The sequence below is a fragment of the Aegilops tauschii genome, chromosome 2, assembly GCF_002575655.3.
Source record: "Aegilops tauschii subsp. strangulata cultivar AL8/78 chromosome 2, Aet v6.0, whole genome shotgun sequence".
Lineage (NCBI taxonomy): Eukaryota > Viridiplantae > Streptophyta > Magnoliopsida > Poales > Poaceae > Aegilops > Aegilops tauschii.
The window spans coordinates 409,872,042-409,878,923 of NC_053036.3; positions in this window are offsets into that span (position 1 = coordinate 409,872,042).

The window sequence follows — 6,882 nt, forward strand, 5'->3', positions numbered from 1 at the left end:
CAAGCTAGATAAATACCAGGATTAAATCTACCCTCAAATGACGGTAAAGAGATAACCTGACCATGTGCTTGTGTGTGTTGTCCCAACTCTCGTGATGGTGATGATGTGTCCGTCGTCCAAGAACTTCTATCTCCGGAACCTGTCATGATTAGTAGAAACAAGAAACAAAATTCGAGAATAATATTTCGATGAACTACTAGGATGTGGTTGTAAAGTGCTCACAGTAAAGCAAATATCAATATCTTACAAGTTCTTACCATGCGGCAGGTGGTGACAGGCAACCAGCGGTGTCAAATAACTTTGAAGATTGTGTAAAGCGATTGCCAGGATAACGTACGTATACACAGTGTAGAAATATGTGGAGCTGTGTGTGACAGCCTGGTTTTTGCCCTTTCTTATTTGCTTGAAATTTCATTTGAAAGTTTTTGAAACTTGGAGTTTCTGAGTCTTTTCATTTGGACTTAAACACTTGGGCATCCTTGGCTTTCACCCAAGTGTTCATCTCTCTCCCAAACCATCATTTCACTTCTGATCCACCTCAAAATAACCTTTGGAATATTTTTCTTAAATGAAAAATATTCATTTTCTCTCAAAAACCCTAAGCCAAATCTGTTTGCTCCAAAGCAACCCTAATTTTTATGGCTCAGAAAATTCTGAGATAATTCACAAATATTCTAGAGACCCTAGGGCACCTCCCTGAGCAAAAATATTTCATCACTTTTTGGAATATTTTTGCTACAGAAAATCTTTTCTGTTCTGGACAGAAATGGTGGTTTCTACAACAATTACCATTTTACTTGGTCCATTTGACCTGAACTTTCTTGTGCATCTTTACCTTAGTAACTTATAACTAGCCTCCAAAGCACAGCCCCAAACTCCCAGCCATTTGACCACAGTAACATCACAAAGTTACTATCCAGAAACTTACCAGACTTGTAAAAGTTTCTCTACTGCACCTGGATCCAAACCAAACCGTGGTAAACTTCAAAACTACCACGAACAACATACCAGGCATGATTTTTGGACGAAGGCTGGCCTGAGGAGAGAGTTCGCGCGGTGACCACGCGTGTCCACGATGCCAGGCATGCGTGTCGACGCGCTCTGGGTGCCGCCGAACGCTCTGTTCGCGCGTGCTTGCTTCCCCCGCCTGCCCAACCATGCCAAACCTCGCCACCATCATCGTCTCGATGTCCTTAACTCCACCCTGTCACTCGCCGACGCCGGAGCTCGCCGCAGCGAGCACGGGCAAGGTCCGGCCAGCCCAACAGTGCGGGCGCACTGTGCTCGTCGTCACCCCCCTTGATCCTGTGCTCGTCTCCGCTCGCCCACAGTGGTCGCGTGACCTCCGTCGCCTTCTCCCCCTCTCACTGACGCCGCTCGTCGCCGGGCGCCGTGGACAGGTGTCCACCGGCAGAGCCCGAAGCACCCTCGCCGCTCGCCTATATATAGAGCCCCTCCCCAACCTTCTTGAGCATCCTCCAACACTCACACACACTCCACGGTCGTGTAGGAAGCCGTAGCCCGGCCGAGCAGGCCTCAGGCCGCCGTCCCCGAGCTCGAGCTCGTCGGCGATCCACTCTGGTCGCCGCGGCAGCTCCAGCCCCTCCCAGGCCTGGGCGACCTCTCCAGGGCCTCCGCCTCTCACCGGTGAGGCCATCTCGCCCGCTTGGAGCCTCTGGAGTGGCCTCTGCTCGCCGTCTTCCTCAACTCCGACGACCTCCTCGTTCTGCCTCCGCTCGCGAGCTAGATTCCGACGCCGTCCAACCACCCCTAGCCATGCTACGGGTACAGGCAGGTGCGCCTCGACCTCCTCTTGCCATCCCTCCCTCTCATTTTGGCCAAAGAGCCCTCGTCGCCGACGAGAGCTCCGGCGAAGCCGCGGCCGTCTCTGTTTCTCTCTCCCTCTTCCCCCACCTGACTAGCGGGGCCCGCTAGTCAGCCACTCAGTACGCGCGCGAAGCGGTACGAGTGGTGGCGCCCCTGGGCTTTACGCCTTCGACGTCACCCCAGCTGTTTCTTTTTATTCAAATTCATTCCAGAGAGCTTCAAACAATTTTAACTTTTTAACCATAAGTCCAAATGAGATGATTCTTTTTGCATTGTGTTCTTTGAAAGGAAATCTAACAGCTCACCAAAGATTAGATTTTTCTGAGCTGTTTAGAATTTCCGGTGAATTTTAGAAGTGTTCTTGATATTCTCTTTTTGTGTTTAAAATGATTTTCAGAAGGTGAGGCTTGTCTTGAGGATCACCAGGAGGTTTGTGAACCTCATCTGCACTAAGGCAAGCCACATCAACATTTTTATGATGCCATTTCAATATTTGTTATTTTCTCACTTGAATGAAATGTTTAACCCATGCATTTAAATAATTATTGAATTATTTGTATTCTATTAAGTATTGATCAGTTGTTATGCTTGATTTACAGAATAGTTGAAACTAGTTTAAGTGGGTAAAGCAAGCTAAGATTTATTTGAGGTGATGCTAGAAATAATTTTGTTATGCATGTTAGTAATTATTTAAAGCTTTGTGTTTGCATTCTTACATTGATAAAAATTTGTTAGAAAATATTCTGTTAAATACTTGTTTAATCATATTACTTGTCTTACAGTATGTTTGAACCCAACTTAGTGATAAAGAAATTAAGAGTTGTTGATAATGATATCTTTTGGTCAAGCATATGAAAGATTTATCGGAGTTATTTTCTTGCGTAGGAAATTAATAAAACTTGTTGTAAAATATTTTGGTTAAGTTGTGAGTCTTTTTTGAGCAAGTAGAGTAATATGAGTTGTTGACGTTTATGCTTGGTGTGCATATGGATGATGTCGGTCATTTTTTATCAATATGTGATGCATGTGTTGTTTTGCATTTCATGGCATGTATGACACCGGTCATTTTTAGTTTAAAGTTAATCCTGAATGTAACTCAACTTGAATATACCGTTGACTGGGTCATGGTGCCGCTGAATCGAGTTCTTTCCAGTGCAACCACATTTGCCTTGTGGGAAGGCCTTGATTCGGTCCATTGACACGGCCTCTGGTCGGTGCCTCCATCTAGGGAAGATTATGTCGTGTTTGCCCTGGCCCGGTAAGCACACATAATATTGTGTGCTCGTTGATGAGATTATGGTACCGAGTCCCCGAGTGGGAGTGTTTTGACCACGACGGTGGTCGGGGTGTCTTTGGCAGACACGGGGCCACCCAGGACCAGCCCGTTGGGGATTTGGGTCGGAGTGGCCGGAAGAGTGCTGTGGCAATGGAGGGGTTTTGTTGGAATGCCGTTGGTCCACCCGAATGGGAATGCGAGGCCATGGGTTTCGTGGTGTGGGTACAGTGTGCTACCTCTGCAGAGTGTATAATCTATCGATAGCCGAGTCCACGGTCACGGACACCTCGTACTAGGTCCCACCATGAGTCAACGTTTAATAAAAATTGCACATTAAGCTATGAACTTTGCATTGTCAATGGATGGTAGGAAGGCCATCGAGGTATTTGGGACCAAATGATGGTCATGGTTGTGATCACCGTAAGGATCACGAGTTGTTCTTGAGAAAGACCACTATGGTGGTGTGTTTGTGGTCCAGAGATGATCACATTTGGTAAGCTATCCTGAGGGACGTTCGGGCTTGATCACAGCATGTTGACATTTAGTGTTGCATTATTAATAATTGGTTAAATATCATGATATTGTTTGTCATTATGATTATGCTTGTTGTGAGCTTGCAAGTACATTCAATGTACTGACCTGGCGTGTCATGCCAGATTTCAGGAAAGTCTCGTTGGAAAGGAGCGCTGTTCGAGTCTAGATCGTGTCCACATCAGTGTCCCTGTGATATGGAGCTTCCGCTACGACGTTATTCCGCTGCCACGTAGTTGTTCGAGTCAAGGCCCCTTTATGTTCACTAAATAATGTACATATTGTTCCGCCGCACCGAGTGTGCCGCTTGGCCTCGACCACTGTTGTAATATGAACTCTGTTCCGCTAGCATCAATAAAGCGGTTGTTTTCTATACCAATATGTTGTGTGTTGCCAGAAGACATGATCTCTGGGCTGGCAATGCAGGGTAAACCGGTCGCTCTGAGTCGGGGTGCCACAACGGTTGGCATCAGAGCCGCGCTGACTGTAGGCCACGCTAGACTACGACGTGTTAACTAGACGCTTGGCACGAGTAAATATGAGTGTCGGTAGCAGTTATAGCTGGTTGTTGCATTGTAGTCATTTGATTGTTATTTTATGCTAACATGTTAATGGTTGCGAGTGTAGATGGCTCCGGTGCCGTATCCGTGCCAGTTGCAGTTGATGCCGTACATGTCACCGCACCTTCTCCGCAACGTGTGGCATCGACTGTACCCTCACGGAGGCGAACCAGTCTACCGTGTGTACCGGGAGCGTCTAGCAGACTCAGTGTATGAGTATCACGCAGTGGTTACTCTGCGCACTAGTTCCGATTCCGGCTCTTACACTCGCACTTCTCGGAGCGGTTACGCCTCCACCGCTTCTCAGGCTGTCCAGTTTGCCGCATTTGATGTCCTTGTCGAGCTTCGTTATACCGAGGTTCAAATGCAGCATCACCCAGGATTCTATTACTACCCATCTCTGCACGACAACGGTCGTGTCCGTTTTCCTCTCGTTAACCCGGAGTCTGATAGTGTTGCTAGCCATCTTGCTCGCTATATCACTGCTAGCTATCTGATGATCCACGAGCTGGCTCGAGAGCTGACTCGTGCCCGTACTGCTTTAGCCGCTACCTTGGTCACTACGAGATCCACCACTACTCCATCCTCACTGGGATTTACCCCTTATGTCCCAGTTAGCTCTAGCTCCCCTATTTCGCCGGTTACTCCCCCGAGTAGCACAGGCGTTCCGGCCGTGAACCCTCTCAGTACTCCTGCTGAGTGGGTCTCACTTCCTGCTACTCCTGCAGCCCAGATGCTTCATCCTACCCCTGCCCCTGAGGGAGAGCCCTCGAGGCAGCGTTGTCGTGTTACCTTTAACCCGGAGGTTTCCGTTAACCACGTCAGTTCGGGATCTGAGACCGCTTCAGGGGAGGACACCGCAGCACCAGTAGAGCAGTAGTGTCTTTGAGTATTCGCAGTCGTCTAGATGGTGTATGGATGTAGTTGTACGAGTCATGATGCTTCATGTATGAGAGTAGTGAAACCAGTCAGGTTGTTAAATGTTCATGTATGAGTCTATGTATAATTATGATGGGACTTTAATCGCCGTATTCTCTTCGCTCTTTTGTCTTTTTCGAGAATTGTTGCTGGCTTTTCCCCAATTTTATTCTTGGATGTCTCTCATCTCGATTTCGTTGCCTTGGGGAAAAATACTCAATAGGATGACGCGGGGAGGCGGCAGTAGCAACGTTCGTGAGGGAACTCCTGTTCGTCGTTCTGCACGACAGGCAGGATATTCTCCCGAGCCGTACGTTCAGCCACCACCTCCTCTGCCTGATCCTCCCTCCACCGAGCAAGTTCTGCGTATGTTTGAAGAAAAAAGGAAGAATGATCTGATTGAAATATTGAGAAGTGTGCAAGCTATAGTTGGACAAAATGGAAATCAGAATGGTCATCACTCAAAGCTGTCAGATTTTCAGAGGACCAATCCACCCAATTTCAGTCAGGTTATTGACCCATTGGATGCAGACGATTGGTTGCGCACCATGGAGAAAAAGCCTGAGATCGCCCGTACTGAAGAAAATGATAAAGTCCTATTTGCAACCCATTACCTTGAAGGCGCAGCTGCCATATGGTGGGAAAATACAAAAGCCATGTGGCCGATTGATGAGGAAGTCACCTGGGAAAAATTCAAGGATAAGTTCCGCAAATATCACATCCCTACTGGGGTTATGAAGGCCAAGCAGCGTGAATTTCTCGCGCTTGTCCAAGGAAATCAATCTGTGGCTGAGTATCTGCAAAGATTCAATCATCTGGCCCGTTACTCTCTGTAGGACGTGGCCACCGAAGAAAGGAAGATGGACAGATTTCTTGGAGGTTTAAATCCACAACTTCGGTGTGCTCTCAGTATGTTTGATTTCACGGATTTCCAAACTCTGGTAGACAAGGCATTCATTGCTGAACGGGAACGCAAGCTTATATCAGATAATAGGCCTGTTAACGACAACAAGCACAAGTTTGAGCCAAAGAAGGATGGGCAACCTATGCAAAAGGCTCGTACCTGGCAGCAGACTCAGGTGGAATACCGGCCAAATTGGCAGCAGAATGTTAACAAGACCACCACTCAAGTCAAGAATGTTGTGGCCAATCCAATGCATGAGGAGCGGCAGCGCAATAATTCTTGTTTCACTTGCGGGCAGCCCGGACATTATGCCAAACAGTGCCCCAAGAACCACAAGGTGAATGCGCTGAGCAGGCCACAAGTCAACTTTATGGAGTCAGGGCCAACCCAGCAAAACTTCACTGGGCACGTGAATCATATCTCCGCCAATGAATCCCAAGAGAAGCCAGAAGTCGTCATTGGTATGTTTTCTGTTAATGACATACCTGCAGTAATTTTATTTGACTTTGGGGCTTCCCACTCTTTTATTTCTCGGAGTTTTGCCGCCCAAAACAATTTTCCTTGCACAATCTTGGGCAAAAATATGCTGGTACAAACCCCAGGATCTATAACCAAGAGCAATCTAGTCTGCCGTGATCTGGAGATCAATATCAACGGGGTCCACTTTCCAACATCTCTGATAATCATTGAGTCTGAACAGTTGGATATTATATTGGGAATGAATTGGCTGACCAAATATCAAGTTTGTATAAACTGCGCAACCCGAGAAGTCAATTTAACCAGTCTGAATGGGCAGCTCACCAAATTCTATGCTCGCAAGCATATACCCAAGCCAGAACTAGTGTGCACTGCTGTGATCAAATTGG